The sequence below is a fragment of the Corythoichthys intestinalis genome, chromosome 10 (genome assembly GCF_030265065.1).
Source record: "Corythoichthys intestinalis isolate RoL2023-P3 chromosome 10, ASM3026506v1, whole genome shotgun sequence".
NCBI classification, from domain to species: domain Eukaryota; kingdom Metazoa; phylum Chordata; class Actinopteri; order Syngnathiformes; family Syngnathidae; genus Corythoichthys; species Corythoichthys intestinalis.
This window is the reverse complement of record NC_080404.1, coordinates 44,415,400-44,436,503: the sequence shown is the minus strand read 5'-3', so window position 1 is coordinate 44,436,503 and position 21,104 is coordinate 44,415,400.

Genomic DNA, 21,104 nt, shown 5'->3' with positions numbered 1-21,104 from the left:
TAGCAGATTTCACATTTTTAATCTGATTGTACAAGGCTGTATCTGTGTGTGTGTGGGAAAGCCCAATAAATGTCTGATAGACGTGTATGCATGTCTTCTTATCTTTGCAGGTGATGATCTGATCTCTGGTGTGTTTATGTGTGAATGGTTTTGAGGAATTCTAAACCCTCCCCATACACCAATCTGTTCATCTCTCAGCACCCTTGTAGCAGGAGTTGAAAGTCTCGAGCAGGTGATCACAGGACTGAATTTTCAGTTTTTTGGGGAGAAACAGGTCTATCATACTGGTATGCAGGTTGTCCGTCAACACTCATTGGAGTAGGATTGTTTTTCAGTATTGTTTCGAGAGCACAATTATACTACTGCAGCTCCGGCAGAATTCAACATTATTGGGATTGTCCTTTTTGAAGACATAAATTGTTTTTTTTAGCTGACACTTCACTAGCATGTAAACGGACTGTATGTAAGCATGTGTTTACAGCTGTATAACCACAGCAAAATCTCCATTTTTTTCTTTCGAAGGTCCAACCTAAACCCTGAATGAGGGATGTCTCAGAGAAAGACCAGATTTGGATTGAGGTTGTCATTCTTAATAAACATGAAACTCCCTTGGGAGGCGATTCGCGGCATTACCACACACAACAAAGGGCCATATTGGTTTATGTGGTCAATGCTTGAGATAACAACTAATGACAGGGTTAGGTGTGTTTTGGATCAAAAAGATTACCGGTATTGACTGTCCTAAATGCAAGTTATAAAATGGTCTGGAACTCCTAGCTCAATTTACTATACATGATCAAACACTTGATGGAGTTAAATCCACAGCATAGACCACATGCTGGAAATTAAGTTTAGGACACGGCGAACACAGATTTGACCAAAATCTCTCGTAGAGGGGAAATGTTACAGAAAAACTAATGCCCAGATATGAAAAATATACAATTAAAATCTTCCATAATCCAAAGCTGTTTTGAAATAATATAGCAGCAGTTTTTTTAATACTTTTTTTTTTTAATCTGAGGGGCAAGACACAAAGCAGGTGATTAGCGAGGGTGAAAGTCATCGCCGACACATGGGGCGCGATGCGACTGCAGCAGTAAAGGACATGCACCGCCCTCTCTGCCTGTGCATCATCGCACGTCTCTGATTGGCTATTACAAAATTTCCGGTCTTTCCTGAGTGCCAACAACTTCCTATACTGCTGCTTTTTTGTTTATGTTCTGGAAATCATGCTGAGAGGTGTCCTAAAGTATGTGCTGGTTGCACACAGTTAAAATGATACGCTCCTCTATGTTGACAAAGTGTGGATGTAATTTCCGGGTTGGCCAGTGTCCTCGCAGGTTATTTGTCGATCAATAAATACGTTGCTGATTGGTTGTGGTGCCAGGTGACAGCGGCAGAAATACAGGTTGTATGTAATCTGGTCTGGTTTGGAGGAGAAGAGTCAAGTAAAAAAGTGTATAAATGAAAGTGAAGTATAAATGAAAAAAGGCACATTTTAGAAAGTAATATAGTGTGAAATCACTCGCAGGGCAGGGTACAAATGTGCCATTTTTCAAATACGCAACAACTGTGTCTGCCTCACTTGCAAAGAGACGGTCGCCGTTTTTAAAGAGTTCAATGTATGGCGATTTTACCAAACAAGACACACTGACATGTACGACAAGATTACAGGGATGATACGTAGCGAGAAATTGAAGCAACTTGAAGCTAGTTTAATGTTACAGCAGCAGTGTTTCCCAAGAGCCCGAGAGTTGAAGGCTTAGCCACAAAGCCTCGTTGCGAGATTGTTGAAATTATTAATTTAAAAAAAAAACAATGAAGCAAATGTGACACACATAACGGCTCGCTAAAATTTGCTTAAATATATTGTTCAATATAAAGGACGTCAGCCAAGGTTGGCCCCCCACATGTTTACAACACCAAAGCTGGCCCCCTTTGCAAAAAGTTTGGACACCCCTGATCTAGAGACCTGGGTCCTCTCGTCTGTACTCTCCTCTTCAGCTCCCCCCACAGGCTTTCAATGGGGTTGAGGTCTGGGGACTGAGATGGCCATGGGAGGAGCTTGATTTTGTGTCTGGTGAACCATTTCTGTGTCGATTTGGCCGTATGTTTAGGGTCATTGTCTTGCTGAAAGACCCAGTGTCGACCCATCTTCAGCTTTCGGGCAGAGGGCAACAGATTTTGATTTAAAATGTCCTGGTATTTCAAAGCATTCATGATGCCATGCACCCTAACAAGGGTCCCAGGGCCTTTTGAAGCGAAACAGCCCCACAGCATCACTGACCCACCCTCATACTTCACAGTGGGTATGAGGTTCTGTCTACACGCCAACAAGCTGTTTGAAAAATGGTGGCTTATGCTGGTGGGAGAGATATCAGCACGCTCTATTCGGAGAAAATCACTGCTGTTCTGTTCATTCCCTTCTACACAGGTCTCTAAACATGTTAAAAGCAATGGCAATTGTGTAAGGGTTTTAATCGTAACAGCTTTCAGCAGCCCGTGACAAAAATAAGGCTTAATATAAAAATAAGTTTCATACACTAATTAGTTGGAACTGAATACTATCAGACTTGTGTTGACAGAATATAAATGATCTATCTGCAGACACATCTTCACTTCGGCACATAGCCAAAATAGCTATCAGATTCTATCCTTGTTTGGAGGACGTGAGATAAGAATCTGAGCACATCTTAGCCAAATGGGATCACAATTGTGTCATTTGGAACCATAACTATTTGGAACTGTGTCATTAAAAAAACATTCGTTGGCGCAATTTGACATTAGCAATTTAGCTCCTTTTGTAAACAATATTGCGTAAAATAACATGCAATAGTTGACAAGCTGACAGGCCATTTATCAATCCAACATTTTTTTCTACTGAGTGGATCTCAATTTAGTGAAGGAAAGCTTCATTGCTCAAACAAACAGATGTCGGGGATGATCTACCAACTGGGCGCACCCATGATTGCTTCTGGCAAATGTGCTGATCATTGCGCAGTTCATTTCGCGCGTACGGAAAGGATTATTTTAAAAGAATTTGGCACTCATGATATGCTTAATCAACCCTGAGATGAATTGCCGTAGCCGATTTTGTCTTTAACTACAAAAGAAAGACAGGTGCAAATGACACTATGTCATGTCATGAGGAGGGCAGGCAAAATGTGAGGCCTTTGAAATGGCAGAAACTAAATTCTTGCGATGTACCGTCAATCAAGCGATGGAATTTTGGAGCTCCTGAATGATCTACGAGCCGACTTGGATTCCGTCACCTTCCAAACTCTGAATTTCCGTGCAGCTCAGTCATGTCAGGGCACAGTGACAATTATTGCGAGCCTCACCCAAACCAAAATTTTTCTACGCACTGTCCCAAGTTTTAAACGCAATATTACGCAGGATGAGCACTCGGGATGAGTTCAATCATACAAAACATGGCTTCAGTGCGGTTTCCGACCTCACAACAATTTTTAGTACGCATTTTACATTGGTATACTGAAGGTCAGTTTTATTCTTGTTGCAGAAAAAAAGTATTTTGTGCGAAGTTGTTTTTAGACAGAGGAACATAATTGAAGTCTTCACTGCCCATTATGAAGGACATTGAAACGTGATTGTGCCACATTCATAGGGAATTATTTATCTATTTATTTACAAGGACAGTGAATATTGGAAGGGAACCACAGATAGAAAGACTTGTTGTTCTTAAAAGATAAACGTTATCATGAGTTAAAATAATTTGAGATGAAAACTCTTCTTGATGTTTTCGTTTTTCTCCAATTTGTAAAATTAGTTTAACTAATAGGTCGCCATTGTTGTTGACGTCGCTGGGCGGTGACACTGCCGGGCTTCCAGAGTACGACTCTAGCAAAATAAACATAGCATCTGTTCAGCCCTTTCAATTTGAACCTGAGAGGAACATTAATGAGCATGACAGCACCTTCGATATTTCACAAAACAAGCAGCAAAAGCAAAATGAATAGGAAAGACGGGATGAGAAGAGACGAGAGTAGGACAAAACTGGTGTTTTGATGTGCTACACCGGCGAAATGTCCTAAAAGAGGTGAATTTGACACCCAAAGTACTACTGTGCGCTTTCAGCTTGTTTTTGTTTAGATACATATACCGTAATTTCTGGACTATAGGGAGGCAATGTTTGAGGCAATGTGCGAGCTGGTCATTCAGTGCATGCGTTAATTACGTCAAATATTTTAACGTGATTAATTAAAAAAAAAAAATTAACGCCCGTTAACGCGATAATTTTGACAGCCCTAGAATAAATACATCTAAAAGGTTTTTTTAAATCTAAACCACGAAAACCTTGCTTTCAAATGTTTTGAACAATATCTATTCTTGAATTAAGAACATTTCTGACAAAGAAAATGTTTTTAAAGCTAGCTTTTGATTAAAATGAGTGTTAATCTTATTTTCAGCAAGCAATTTTTTCTGATTTCAAGAAATCTGAGAAAAATTTCATTTGAAACACTGGCAGATAATTTCACTTATTTCTAGTAGATTTACACTGAAAACAAAGGAATTTAATTAGTTTTAAGGTGTGTTTTTGCAGTTTAGAAGGTCACATTTAAAGGGAGGAATGATGTGTCATGCCATAAATTCTGTTAGGTTTGTGCCCTTGTGTGTCTTGTCATGTGATTACCCATTAATTTCACCTGTTGTGGCCTGCTCCTTGTGTGTTGACCAATCCGCTCCCTCTTGTGTCACTCACCTGTGCCTCATTTTCTCATTACCCCATGTCTGTATTTAAGTTCCCCATGTGCTGTGTGTTCTTGCAAAACAGCGCAAACCTCCGTTTTTTTTTTTTAATGCCCCTGCCTGTGTGCATTAAAGGTCAAGATTTGCAGTACCCATACAAAAATAGAGCCCATGAAACTGATAACTTGAACAATGACTTATTGTTTTATCTTCACATGAGTAGTTACGAACGGGTTTCAAAGCAGGAATGTTTCTGTAATTATGAAGACATTAAAAAGGGCGACGATAACATAGCCTGAACAAAGTCAACATTCTGTCCACTTTATCACACACGCCTTTGTCTTTACTTTCTCAACTGTGAACTGTTATGTGTGAGTGCAAAGGCTGCCAGTCAAGTTTCCTTTTACCAAGTGTTTGCTCCCACTGCGTCTGACAATACAGTGCAAATGTCAAGGGAAGTTTAATGTGGATTTGTGTGCTTATATTCTGTGTCATGTCTACAATGGCGTGAAAGCACGCTGTGGTAAACTGCCGAGGCGAAAACTGAAGAACGCTGGGGCACTCTGAACTAAGACGGAAAAATGTTTTACTTTCATCTTGCTATATTGTGACCATCACAACAAACAGTTCATAACTATTACTACTAGGGTTGTTCCGATCATGTTTTTTTGCTCCCAATCCGATCCCGATCGTTTTAGTTTGAGTATCTGCCGATCCCGATATTTCCCGATCCGATTGGAATTGAATCGAGAGCAAAAAAAAGCAATCATTCCCGATAATTTTTCCCGATCATATACATTTTGGCAATGCATTAAGAAAAAAATGAATAAAACTCGGACGAATACATACATTCAACATACAGTACATAAGTACTGTGTTTGTTTATTATGACAATAAATCCTCAAGCTGGCATTTACATTATTAACATTTTTTTCTGTGAGAGGGATCCACGGATAGAAAGACTTGTAATTCTTAAAGGATAAATGTGACTTTGTATATTGTGACTAAATATTGCCATCTAGTGTATTTGTTGAGCTTTCAGTAAATGATACTGTAGCCATGCCCAAATGCATGATGGGAAGTGCAACCATGACTGTGCTTAGTGCTACTAATTGATATATCTTCTCTGCGTTGGGAAATAAAATAGGGTGTTAAGAAAAAGATCAATTACTACCTTGCTTCCCCACATTGCTTCCCACAATATTTCTAATCGTAGGGAGAGGGATTGTAAGGCTTTAGCCATTTAAAACAAGGCTCCTAAGGCTGCCAAAATCCACTATACTCATTTATCGCTGCCTTTAAGCTCTCTAAATAGGTAAAACGGCGCCATTACAGATTGAGTGCTACAATGCGTGAGTGGGTCGTGCAGCGCATTCATTAATTGCGTTAAATATTTTAACGTGATACATTTATTAAAAAATTAATTACCGCCGTTATCGGGATAAATTTGGTAACCCTACCTTAAGCCTAAACTAAAGACTCTGGATAAGTGTAACATATTATGTCTGTAACGTTAAATACAATTAGAAAACGATTAAATAAAAAAAAAAAAAAAAAAAAATATATATATATATATATATATATATATATATATATTAAAAAAAGGTATGTCCGATATTTTTTTGCCGATTCCGATACTTTGAAAATGACGTGATCGGACCCGATCAATCGGGACATCTCTACTTACTACATATGATTTTGACTGCCACATCTCGAGTTTAGAAAACTCCTTCTGGTTCTCCCTGATTACGTCAGCTTCAGCAGTGATTATTCGGATTCAACAAAATCTAATGCAGAAATGACTGTCCTCCAAATAACATAATTGACAATAGAGCAGGTTATTATTGGTCTGTTACTCATTCGCTTTCTGCCAACCACATGCCCGATCATGCCCGTGAATGTCAGTTGCTCACCAACAATCTTTCTTGGGAAAGAGTGCAATGTGAAGATATGATATGCAAAGGTTGAGCTTGTGTTTACATGCTGAATACTTGAAGCAAGTTTTTTTTTTGCCAGTTTAATGATGACTCCTCCCCAGTGCACACATCTACGTAATATTTAACCGACCCATTTCATTGAGAGATGATAAAATAGGTGCGTTTATGTGGGCGTGTACGTGGACTTGGGTACATTTGAGAATATTCTGAGTCATGGTTTTAACACTTTCAGGGACACTGAACACCTATTTACAAGTTACTAGCTTAACTCATTCACTGCCAGCCCAAGTAACAGAGATATGTAAATATAAATAATATTTAAAACACCTACTGACGGCAATAGACGTCCAGTACATTTAACTGGGACGGGCCTGAAGCGATCAATGATCATATAATAATATACCAATTAGGGCTGTCGAACAATTAAAATTTTTAATCGAGTTAATCACAGCTTAAAAATTAATTCATCGTAATTAACTCATTTGCTCCCAGAAACGTATAAATACGTTCTATTTTTAAGTGCTCCACTGTCCCAAAGACGTATTTATACGTCTTTTGCGTTTTTATTTATTTATTTATTTTTATAAGAAGCATATATAGCTTCCGCTGTATCTGAGAAACAATGAACAACGCTCCAAACCCATTTTAAAGCAATAAAACTGGCCACTGTAGGGCAGTAGCGCATTTTGTAAGACAAGGCAACCCGATTCAACAGCAGTGAACGGCCGGGCAGCATGGTCAGAGCCCTGGCGGCATGAAGCCAGGCTGCGCTCCGACCGAACAAAACACTGAGAGGATGCCTGGGACGCCAGGCGCTGGATGACCGTGCAAAACGAGTGAACCCCCCCCCCCCCGTGGAGCGGCTCGCCAAGCAGACCCTGCAGAAATGCAAAAATAATCCATCTTTGTGAGACAGACAACGATGAGGGAAAAGTTTTCACAGCTGACGTGGCGACAACGGCGTCATATCGGCGACAAACCGTCATCTCTCAGTAGTCGTGTGTGAATAAATTGTTACTTTGCTATCTAAAGCTCTATTTGTCTGGTTGTTCATGGTATTTTGTAAAAGGAAAACATTATTCAGATGTTTGGAATGTAACTAATGCAAAAAATAGCTTTGTTAAAGTCAAAGATATGTTTGAAATGTATGCGTTTACAAAAAGCTCATTTTCTCCGTTTTTTCATCAGAAATTGGAAAATTGCTCAAACTAAGCTATTTTCTAATGCTGATTTCTAAAGAATGGAATAAGATACAAACTTACTTTTTTCTGCTGAAAGGAGAGAGTCTAATCTTTCTTTTGGTGGGTTCCAAGTTTATATACCAATAGAACAGAATTTTCTGTGGGCCTTGCAAAATCAGTTAAAATCCAGAAGAAATGGCCGGGAGCGAAGGGCCTTGCTCTGGTGAAAATGGCTGGGAGTGAATGAGTTAATCGCAATTCAAACCATCTCTAAAATATGCCATTTTTGTCATAGGCGTTCATTGGACCGCGCCGTTTATTGGCATAAGCTTCGGCAACTCCTTCACAATAAACATAAGTATCATTTCGTGAAAGCACAACAAAAATAATATTCCTATCTCTCAAAAAAAATAATGTTCACAAAAAAGAAAAGCGCTTCAATCTGTATTAATGAGGTACTATTCTCACACAGTTAAACAACAATGCAAAGTGAACTGGCTTTCCCAATCAAGATAGCTATGCAAAATACGCATAAAACTTACTCAGACTTTGGTCAAACTCTATTCAAACATTTCGTTTAGCACAACAAAAACACTGGATGGCAATATTTAGTCACAATATACAAACTATCAGAGGTCTCGTACGTTGTGAAGCCAACACTCAAATGAACCTAAGGTACAATGAACTACGGCGTCATTCGAGGGGCAAAACACACTCGTTGGCTAGATCTCTAATAAATTTAAAACTCACCATTGACACCTTGTGGTGTATTTCAATCACTACCTTACGTAGTTAAAGACACTTTGGAAGAACGGCAGGGAGCCCATGTGACGTTCAGCTCGGCGATGTAAACAATGGTGAACTACTAGTTTATTTTTTGATTGAAAATTTTACAAATTTTATTAAATTGAAAACATTAAGAGGGGTTTTAATTAGGGGTGTCAAAAGATTTTTAATCGAGTTAATTACAGCTTAAAAATGAATTAATCGTAATTAATCGCAATTCAAACCATCTATAAAATATGCCGTATTTTTCTGTAAATTATTGTTGGAATGGAAAGATAAGACACAAGATGGATATATACATTCAACATACGGTACATAAGTACTGTATTTCTTTATTATAACAATAAATCAACAAGATGGTATTACCACTATTAACATTCTGTTAAATCGATCCATGGATAGAAAGACTTGGAGTTCTTAAAAGATACATTTTAGTACAAGTCATAGAAATTTTATATTAAAACCCCTCTTCATGTTTTCTAATTAGTAAAATTTGTAAAATTTACAATCAAAAAAATAAACTAGTAGCCCACCATTGTTGATGTCAATAATTACTTACACTATGCTCATGGGTGCTGAAGACTATAAAATCAGTCGCACCCAAGCGCCAGGAGAGGGTGGCAAAACTCAGAAAAACACAACAAGTACATTTTTCACTGTGCTGTCATTTTAATCCGTTTGAGCAGGGCATTTGTGCGTTAATTGCGTCAAATATTTTAACGGGATTAATTTAAAAAATTAATTACCGCTCATTAACGCGATAATTTTGACAGCCCTAGTTTTAATATAAAATTACTATAATTTGTACTAACATTTATTTTTAAGAACTACAAGTTTTTCTATCCGTGGATCCCTTTAACAGAAAGAATGTTAATAATGTTAATGCCATCTTGTGGATTTATTGTTATGATAAACAAATACAGTACTTATGTACAGTGTGTTGAATGCACAGTATATATCCGTCTTGTGTCTTATCTTTCCATTCCAACAATAATTTACAGAAAAATATGGCATATTTTAGAGATGGTTTGAATTGCAATTAATTCAATTGAATTTTATTTGTATAGCCTTATATCACAACAAGGTTGTCTCAAAGGGCTTTGCAGAGGCAATATTATACACAGTCGAAAACAGCAGATGAATTAAATAAAGTTCTAGTCCAAGTCCTGGGCATCCCTCATCCTTAGACCCTCCATGCCGGCAAGGAAAAACTCCAAAAACTCTTTGTAAAAAAATGAGGAACCTTGGGGAGAACCACAGTCAGGAGAGAGCCACTCCCAGGACAGATAGACACGATGCACCGAGACTGCTAATGGGAATTAGCAGAAGGAGTTACAGTTTATAGAAATGCAATAGAGTGAGAGAACAAGAGGAGGTCCATCTAGCCAGATGAGACGGGGGGGGGCAAAGAGGACGTCCATCCAGCCAGGGGTCCGGATAGTCACGAGGCTGCGGCTGAAAAAAAGCCCCTCCCCAGAGGGGAAGGGGGAAAGGGGACACCGGGTGACTAGTGATGAAGAGACTAGTCAACTAGATATTAAAATTAGAAAAAAGAAATAAAGTAAGACAAGTGGTAGGTAGAGTGAGAAAAAGGTGATAGGACTCAGTGGCTGTACTTCCCCCAGCATTATAGCTTCTAGTGCAGCTTAGACTGAACTGTGGGTCTAGTCCGATTTCAACTAGCCTGACCATAAGCTTTGTAGAATAGGAACGTTTTTAGTCTAATCTTAAATGTACAGACCGTGTCGGCTTCTTTAATACTAGCTGGAAGCGGATTCCATTGGACAAGAGCTTGGTAGCTAAAGGCTTTAGAACCTGCTGTACTTTTAGAAACCCTGGGAACTACAAGTAGACCTGCATTCTGAGAACGGAGCGTTCTTTTGGGGCAGTATGGAATCAGAGCATCGGTGAGATAAGATGGCCCCAAACCATTTATGGTCTTAAATGTAAGAAGGAGGATTTTAAATTTAATTCTAAACTCGACTGGAAGCCAGTGAAGGGCCTGGAGCACAGGGGTGATGTGCTCTCTTCTATTAGTTCCTGTTAAGAGTCTTGCTGCTACGTTCTGGACTAGCTGAAGACCTTTCAGAGAACTTTTAGGACAAGCTGCAAGTAGGGAGTTACAGTAATCCAATCTAGATGTAACGAACGCGTGAATTAATTTTTCTGTATTGTTTTTAGACAAAAAATTCTAATTTTGGCTATGTTGAGCAGGTGAAAGAAGGCTGTTCTGCAGGTTTGTTTAATGTGTGCTTTAAATGACAAGTCTGGGTCAAATAGAACTCCTAAGTTTTTAACTGTGGGGCTAATCACGATTAATTCATTTTTAAGCTGTGATTAACGTGATTAAAAATTTTAATCGGTTGACAGCCCTAGTTTTTACTCTATATGCTATTCTGTTTCCGTCTTACGTCTGGATGTGTGTTTGCAGCATATGGACAGGGTGACTACAGCCCCAGACAGAAAAAAAATGTCAGGATGACATCAGGGGACAACGTGTACTCATAATAATGTTGGTTTCCCTGGCTACGGGTTTCTGCTTCGACCCCTCTCCCCATTGAGTTGGCCCTTCACCTCCAATCTTTTACCATCATCATCAACATTGCTTCAAAAGGGAACTTGATTTCATTGTTTGCCTTGACTCCCACACTGACTGCACACTACAATTTCACACTGGTTTCTTTATCGTTTCCTTTGTCTTCTTTCTATTCTCCCGTTTGATTCTTTCCATTGCTGTCTGTTTCTCTTTTGCTTCCTCCTTTGATGACTGTTTTTCTTGGCCCGCTGGCGGTTTAGTTCCAGTGACAAAGCAAATTTCCCCACGTTTTTCTTCATGAGTTATTCCTGGCCCATGACTTTGTGTCCACAGGTGTTTTTTGAAAAAGTTGCTCACATTTTTATTCAATTTCTTCCTTACGACATCACTACTATGAATGACTTTGAGTATGTGCATTTGACCTTTTCTTGCTCCAGCTGTGTAGATTTTTTTTCCTTAGATGCATCATTTAGATGACGTCTTTGTGAGAGTGCAAATAGTCTGGTATTATTTCAAAATCTCTTGATTTAGGAAATCCTGGCATGGTCGCTGGTGTTCCATAGCGAACGAGGCGAGTGTTATGTAATTAGACCTACTGCTATCGATGCTGCAGATGTGTGTTTTAGCCGTGTGTACGTGTGGGTGGGTGGGTGTTATGGTAAGCTAGCCATCTCTAGGGCATCTGCTCTCTATTATGCTTTAATGGATGTCAGATAAGAACATGACGAAGAGATTTGGACAGTTTTGGAGTCGCTTCAATACACCCACTGGGGGAGCTCGAGACTCACAGAGGATTATTCGTTTGTTTGTTCTTTCTTTACTTCATCAGGGAAAAAAAAAAAAAAAAAAACTACTGAAAAAAATAATGAAATCATTTTTCTTGTTAATTTCAGGTATTTCTGGTGGGATTTGTCCTGGACAATGCAATGGTTTTCACATGATATGTTGTTCTAAATATGAACGTTTTTTCACATTAACCTCATAGTAAATTTGGCATATTTACTCATTTGCTCCCAAAAACGTATAAATACGTTCTATTTTTAATTGTTTCAGTGTCCCAAAGACATATTTATAGGTCTTTTACGTTTTTTTTTTTTTTTCATAAAAGACATCGCTGGGTCCTGATTAGGGTTGTTCCGATCATGTTTTTTGCTCCCGATCCGATCGTTTTAGTTTGGGTATCTGCCGATCCCGATATTTCCCGATCCGATTGCTTTTTTTTTTTGCTCCCGATTCAATTCCAATCATTCCCGATAATTTTTCCCGATCATATACATTTTGGCAATGCATTAAGAAAAAAATGAATAAAACTCGGACGAATATATACATTCAACATACAGTACTTAAGTACTGTATTTGTTTATTATGACAATAAATCCTCAAGATGGCATTTACATTATTAACATTCTTTCTGTGAGAGGGATCCACCGATAGAAAGACTTGTAATTCTTAAAGGATATATGTGACTTTGTATATAGTGACTAAATATTGCCATCTAGTGTATTTGTTGAGCTTTCAGTAAATTATACTGTAGCCATTTAACTGTTTTGCTCAAATGCATGATGGGAAGTGCAACCATGACTGTGCGTAGTGCTACCAATTGATATATCTTCTCTGCGTTGGGAAATAACATAGGGTGTTAAGAAAAAGATCAATTACTACCTTTCTTCCCCACATTGCTTCCCACGATATTTCTAATCGTAGGGAGAGGGATTGTATGGCTTTAGCCAATTAAAAAAAGGCTCCAAAGGCTGCCAAAATTCACTCTACTCATTTTACGCTGCCTTTTAGCTCTATGTATAGGTAAAACGGCGCCATTACAGATTGAATGCGACAATGCGTGAGTGGGTCGTGCAGCGCATGCGTTAATTGCGTGAAGTATTTTGACGTGATACATTTAAAAAAAAAAAAATTACCGCCATTAACGGGATAAATTTGATAACCCTACCTTAAGCCTAAACTAAAGACTGGATGAGTGTAACATAATATGTCTGTAACGTTAAATACAATTAGAAAACGATTTAGTTAAAAAATATATATATATAAAAAAAAAAGGCATGTCCGATATTTTTTTGCCGATTCCGATACTTTGAAAATGACGGGATCGGACCTGATCGATCGGCATCCCGATCGATCGTCCAATGAACGCCTGTGTCCACTGCATTTCTCTGCCTCTTAGCTCTCAATTTTCAAAAAACGGCGTCCCGTTAGCGCGATAAATTTGACAGCACTAGTTATAGTCCACTATAAAAACAACAATTCATATATACCCCTTTCCCACTGGCCAAAAAACCCATGTCAACCCACTAACAATCGGCTTTTGGTGGCAGTGGGAAAGGTGCAGCGACCCGCCTCGACCCGTGTCAATCAACCCGCCAAGCGACCTGCGTTAAAATCACCTCGGCTCTGATCGTCATGTAGTGTGAAAGCAAAACCCCGGGTCAACAGTCAACACCTTGATCTACGTGGTGACGCACTGGATGCTCTTACATGATGCGTCATAACAACGTGCCAGTCGCCTCCCATTTAACACGCCCCACAACCGTAGTTACGTCGATGCTCACAACAAAGCTAGTAGAAGAAGAAGGAGCCAGTAGCGCACCACATCCTTTCAATTTCAAACCAAAATTCACGTCGCCTACGTTGCCTCAGCACAAGCAGAGTGTTGATCCTTTGCTGCATTTCAACCATTTTGAGGGCAGTAAAAAGCATGAAAACAGAGAACACAAATGGAAAGGAGGCTTCCATGTTGCTCTGCATTGTTTACTTCCTTGAACTGAATGAATTCGGTTGCACTTGTCGACACGCATCTTAGCGTGGTGACATCACGTAACCTTACGCACGGCTGAGGAGGGGTGGGGGGTTAGACGGGTGGGGGAAAAAAAGACACGGCATTTTTTTGACAATGGGAAAGGTGTCAAATGCCAATTGCTAGTAGGTTGCATCGGCTATGAAAAAACGCACGTTGACCCACTAGTTTCAGTGGGAAAGGGGCAATAGATAACTGTGCGTAGAAAAAAAAATCATTGCTTAAAAATAAAAAACTAACATTGTAAGCAGTTACTCACAATGTTACTCACTACTTGAGTATTCTCTTCACCAAATACTTTTTTACTTGTACTTGAGTAAATTTTTTTGGATGAATCCTTTCACTCTTACTTGAGTATAGTTTTTGGCTACTCTACCCACTTCTGATAATATGTCATATTAAACAAACAAAAAAAAAGATACTGTACTTATCATCAATGCTAGTGGATGGTGAAAAACTTACACTGAGTATGCCGTATTGTTCACAAATGGAGACACAAGAGTTCTTTTTTCACCGATGTTTACTGTAGTTTTACACCATAGACACACTGAAGAACACTTCGACCTGCTAGTGAACAAATGTGTGAGTCGATGTAACTTATGAAGCTTATTTAGAGCTTGGTTTCAGCAACTTAGACGAGGTCAAGCTGCTTATGCTAAACCACTGCTTGCTGCATCACATTCTACTTCCTTAGTAGAAAACAGAAAGCGACCTGATAGGGTGTGTGCTCACTGCAATTAAACTTATACAAATGCCAAACAAAGTTTTAATAGTATTAAAAATGTGTAAAACCCGGACTGGCCCTTCTGGCCGGCTGGCCCACTGGGATTCGTCCCCATCCTCCGGATTAGCAACTCCAAACCTGCTACCTGTATTTTTAAATAAATGTACTTCTCACTAGTCTTGGGCAGGTTACTTTGAAAGAGCGCTAATGGTGATTTCAACACTTCTAACAGGCCCGGACATGAAGATGTCAGTTTTATCTGTGAGTATTTATTAGTCACAAGCTGGAGGTAAATTTAAGGTGGAGTGAAACCTAATCCTCAAGTAAAGACAACTACCTGTTTGGACTACAGCCAAAGACTCAGGTAACAAGCTGTCACTTTATTGTCAAAATACACTGTACATTTATATATTATATCTTTACGAAACCTACATGACTGATTGAAAATCCTCGTTGGTATCCAAATATAGGCGCCAAGCATTTTACAGGCATGAAAATGGGTTAAAAAGGTCAGAAGAGTGTGAAGGAACTATGGTCCGGTACGCTGTACAACCCAACAAAATATTGAGCTCTGTTGACCCACACTGTGTTTCAGTGAATCATTAACCACTTTAAAGGCAGTACTTAGTTCTCAACATGCCTAACAAAATGTTCTTTTTCACAAGAAGTTGCAAAAACATTATTACATTATTACATTATACAGTACTTATTTCTAGGGCTGCAGCAATTGATTATTTTAGTAGTCGAGTAATCGATGAACTAGTTAGTTTGAATAATCGAGTAATCGGATAAGGAACATGAAAAATTAAAATACCTGAGCTGAGCCTTAAATGGTATAAAAATAAAAATGAGGATCTACTGTATGTATAACAAAAGAACAATTGGCTTACTTACATAGCAAAATTCCGCTAGCTTAAATGCTCTAAAATGCTAACATTTTTTACAATCCTCTTCACAAATGGTTCAGACACATATTCCCTCAACAAATGGCTAAATATACCAATAAACTAAATTATGAATGCATTAAAAAACATTAGCTCGAACAAAAACTTATGTTGGTCTTAACAGGGAGCAGTTGGATTCAGCAATGTGAAATGAGGCAGACCAGAAGGCATGTGTATCCACCCTAATCAATAAAACTAAATGCAAACACATTCAAAATAAACCATTACAACGCCACTTTAATTAAACGAATACTGGAAGCAATACAATTTTATTTCAATATATATATTTTTTTATAATCGAATACTCGAGTTAATCGATTAATCGTTGCAGCACTACTTATTTCTCTCAACAATACAATAAAATTTACACTGGTAGAATGAATTCCTCATTTTCTGGAAACAAACAAAGTGTCTTTAGAAATAAGATTTCCTTTAACCAATATACTTTGTTTTCACAGATATCTGTACTATTTCGCATGTTTGTAGTGTTACCGCTGTACTTAATCCTGGTTTTGCCCGTTCTGCATCTGGAATAACTTTTGTACACCACCAAAAAACGCACAACTTGACATGGAAATAGATGTTAGCGAAGTTGCTAATTAGCATAACGTGCGGCGCTAACTAGGCACATCTCAAAAACAACAACAATAAAGCCTAAACAGACAATTCATGGCCCTGCTCATCCTCTCCTTAATACAGTGCAGTCGTCGAGTCCCATATGCAGAAAAATACCCCCAAAACATGATGCTACCACCCCCATGCTTCACAGTAGGGTTGGTGTTCTTGGGATGGTACTCATAATTCTTTGTACGCCAAACACTATGAGTGGAATTAAGACCAAAAAGTTCATTTTTGATCTCATATGACCACATGATTTTCACCCATGACTCCTCTGGATCATCCAAATGGCCATTGGCTAACTTAAAACAGGCGTGGACATGTGCTGGTTTAAGCAGGGGAACCTTCCGTGCCATGCATGATTTAATTTGGGTTAGGTTTGTGTCCTAGTTTGTTTTGTCATTCGATTATTCATCGATTCCACCTGTTGTAGCCTGCCCCTTTTCTTGACCAATCCGCTGCCTCTTGTATCAACCACCTGTGTCTCATTGTCTCGTTACCCCATGTCTGTATTCAAGTTCCCCATGTGCTGTTTGTTCTTGTTGTGTCATTATCAATTTCATGTCAATCCACGTGTCTATCCCAGTGTCTTCCAGTCCATTTTAGAATTGATTTCAAACTTTTACTGTTTGTTTTTAATTCTATTTATGGCCAGGCTCCATCATATCTATCGGAAATTTTAACTTTTCGTAACTCTGGCAGAACTCTTCGCTCAACCGGCCAGCTTTTTTTAGATGTTCCGAGGTCAAAACTTAAACAGTGGGGAGACCGATCCTTTGCGGTTGCTGCCCCCAGGCTGTGGAACAGCCTTCCCTCCGAAATCCGCACCACCACGGATGTAGGTCTTTTTAAATCTCGGCTAAAAACGCACCTTTTTAGACTCGCCTTTTACAAAGATTAGGATAGCCTGGTTTTATTAGCTTAAGGACTTTTTTTTAATGTTTTTCGATTTTATCGGTTTTATTGTTTTACTTGCTGGACTTTTATTGTGATGCGCTCTTTGTTTTACTTTATTTTTTAAATGTCATTGTATAATATTTTCCTGCCTTTTATTTATCTTGAGCCATGTTTTGTTGTAAAGCACTTTGAGGGCCTTTCGGGTTTTTGTAAAGGGCTATATAAATAAATTTGATTGATTGATTGAGTGTCTGTAGCTCCATCCAAGCCCTTGTTCCGGTTTAAATAAGTTTTCATCCGCAGTCTTTTGTTCTTCTTGAGTTTGGTTTGTACTTTGTTTGTTTTTTGGACTTTTGTTTGTTATTAAAACCATTTTGAGTTCACCTTTACCTTACCTTGCCTCGCCTCCCCGTTTTCCCTGCATTTGGGTGCTTCATGCACCCCCCACGTGACAGTCTTACCAACAGCAACCTTTGAAATGGTGGTCCCAGCTCCTGTCAGGTCATTGACTAGCTCCTCCTGTGTAATTCTTGTCTGATTCCTCACAGTTCTCAAGATCATTGAGACCCTACGAGGTAGATCTTGTATGGAGCCCCAGTCCGAGGAAGCTCGACAGTCATGTTTAGCTTCTTCCATTTTATAACAACTTCTCCAACTGTGGATCTTATATCACCAAGCTGCTTAGCAATTGCCCTGTAACTCTTTCCAGACTTGTAGAGGTCTACAATTCTGTCTTTGGACAGCTCTTTGGGGTGTATATTGTGAAAATCATACACTGTGATTTCTGGATTTGTTTTTAGATTGTTTCTCACAGTGGACAAGCACCTAACATGAAAATTTCAAACCCGACCATCATTTCCCAGTTGGAGAACTTGCAAAATCGCAGGGTTTTCAAATATGTATTTTCCTCACTGTACGTGACATTTTGGGTCATGTAGACCAAAATTTTTTGAAAATTTTAGGGCTGTCAAAATTATCGCGTTAACGGGCGGCAATTAATTTCTTTAATTAATCTCGTTAAAATATTTGACGCAATTAACGCACATGCCCCGCTCAAACAGATTAAACTGACAGCACAGTGAAATGTCATCTTGTTAATTGTATTTTTGGGAGTTTTGTCGCCCTCTGCTGGCGCTTGAGTGCGACTGATTTTATAGGCTTCAGCACCCATGAACATTGTGTAAGTAATTATTGACATCAACAATGGCGGGCTACTAGTTTATTTTTTGATTGAAAATTTTACAAATTTTATTAAAACGAAAACATTAAGAGGGGTTTTAATATAAAATTTCTATAACTTGTACTAACATTTATCTTTTAAGAACTACAAGTCTTTCTATCCATGGATCGATTTAACAGAATGTTAATAATGGTAATGCCATCTTGTTGATTTATTGTTATAATAAAGAAATACAGTACTTATGTACCGTATGTTGAATGTATATATCCATCTTGTGTCTTATCTTTCCATTCCAACAATAATTTACAGAAAAATACGGCATATTTTATAGATGGTTTGAATTGCGATTAATTGTGATTAATTTTTAAGCTGTAATTAACTCGATTAAAAATTTTAATCGTTTTGTACATTTTGTAAATAAGTGAGACCTACATGCCCCAAAATGTGATGTCTACATACCTGGACACCAGGTCTCAATCATAATTATATAATTTGTGGTAACTGTGAAGACTGGCTGTATGTAAATGCTCATGTATAAGTGCCAGCCTCTCACAATCAAAATGAATTGGAGGTCTAGCGCCGTCAATGGAAGTTCAATGAGTGCCATATAAAATGTTAAGTAGGCTCTAAAGCTGTTATGTTTTTTCCATTCCTGTACTTTCCCCATCTTTACACGCTCTGATGCTTTTCCTCCTCTCGCATAGTGATTGCTGTCTGTTTTTCAAGAACCATGCAATCGTTCCCTTTAGAATGGGAGATCATGATATTTAACAGATGCGCGTGTGTGTGCGCTTGACTTTGCCAATGGACTTTCCACTTAATCCGTTGTTGGATGTGCCAATGCATATCGGTGGAAGACAACTAAAGTGTTGCTCTGGGTTTCATATGCCATCACCATAACAACTGCAAAGCTGCCCTCCCTGAAAATTTGTGATCCCCTTTGCTTAAAAACAGGCCTCAACAAGCCTTCTTTTATTAACTAAGCCAGTCCTTTGGCAATATCATAAAGCCTCCATAAATGTCCAAGTCCTACCTAAACACAGCAAAATGTTTACCTCATAAGTTACCTCAGGTCCACAGTCAAAAAAGACATATAGACGTATAGAACACTGAACACTAAAAGAATTTGGCTGACAGGCAGACTCAAAGGCAGCCAGCACTTGTCATTTGAGTCAGTGGGCCCTATTTTCGACGGACTGCGGCCTTATTCGTCGGCGAAAATGAGACGTGAGTATATTTTCGGGCCAGCGCAGACCACTACACAAACGTTTCGGAATTTGGTAAAATCAGGCATGAAAATCTCTCACCTTTTTGGCGAAATTTGCCGTTTTGAAGTCAAAAAGGGGTGACCTACGTGAATAGTGTAGATCCGAGGAAATTTTTTTTTTTGGTGGGGTGGGGGGTGTCGTCGATTTTTTAAAATTATAAATATTATCACTATCATGTGATTAACTTAGTATGGGTGTGCCAAAAATCGATTATAAGATTCTTCTTCTGTGCTCAAGTTATTTTTAAGAGCGAGAGTGAAAGAGAGATAGTTCGTTGCGTCTTGCCTTTCAGTTGTCCAGAAGTAGTTTGAAGTCGTGATAATTGGAAAATGTCCCTAGTGTGTTGTGGTCCTGTGTGTGTCTACAAAAGGTGAGTACACGAATAACCTCCTTCTCGGCATTGAAAATGGGTCATGACAGGGTCTTCCAACATGACGATGGCCCAAAGCAGACAGCCAGAATAACTAAAGAGTGGCTTTGTAAATCAAGGTTCTGGATTGGCCTAGCCAGTCTCCAGACCTAAACCCAATAGAAAATCTTTGGAGGAAGCGCAAACTCTGTGTTTCTCAGTGACAGTCCAGAAAATTGATTGATCTAGAGAAGATATGTGTGGAGCAATAGTGCTCGTTTAAAGTGCATGTGACACGAAAAAGCATGTTTATTTCATAATACACGCGGTATTTTATGCTCCTGAATGATATGGACCGCTTGGATGTGTGTGGAAGCGATGGCTATATTTATTTAGTTTTTTTAATCCCGCGCCATGAAAATGAGTGACTTCCGGCTTCGGTCTTGCATTGAAGAGGAGGGCGCTGTGACGTGTACGGTTGAAGGCGTCCTCTTCACTTTCCAGCTGTACTGTTGTGTATAAGGACTAAGGATTCAGCTGATTTTGCGGGTAATACGTTTATTTTTCGCATCACGCCAGCCAAACCGCTGCAGAAAAATCTTGCTTTATGAGGGAGAGGCGTGTGCGCCTTTTTGGAGTTTCAAAAGGTTCCCATTCACCGTGGATATTGGCAAAAACAAGCCTTACTACTGTGGGAACATCGGACTTACGAGAAAGTGAGTAAACATCTTGTTTTGTATTATGTCAAATACGAATACAGCGATTACAAAGTAAACACTCCAAACTTTCTTTAAATAAAGGACTACTTATGTTTGATCATTGATAGGCATGTAAAAAGCTCTCCTCATGCACTTTAGCTGCACGTTAGCAGCACAACAACTGCAGCCGCCCTCCTCCGGGGAACGAGCTGTAAATTGCTCTCCGCCGGGCAGTTTGCCGGTCCGCGAAGACAATCGACCACCCAGTCGTCATGTCAAATAATCCGGGCTAGTTATTTGTGATTTTCCGCTTCGAAGACTTTAAAACATCACTCGGTTCGGGTTAGCATGTCGGCTAACTGTCACGCCTCTTGGTTTGTTTACATTCTCCGAAGCCGGGGAAGGGAAATGACATATGTCCGATTTAGGTGTCATAAAATATCGTTCGGGAGGTGCGACAGTAAAGGTGA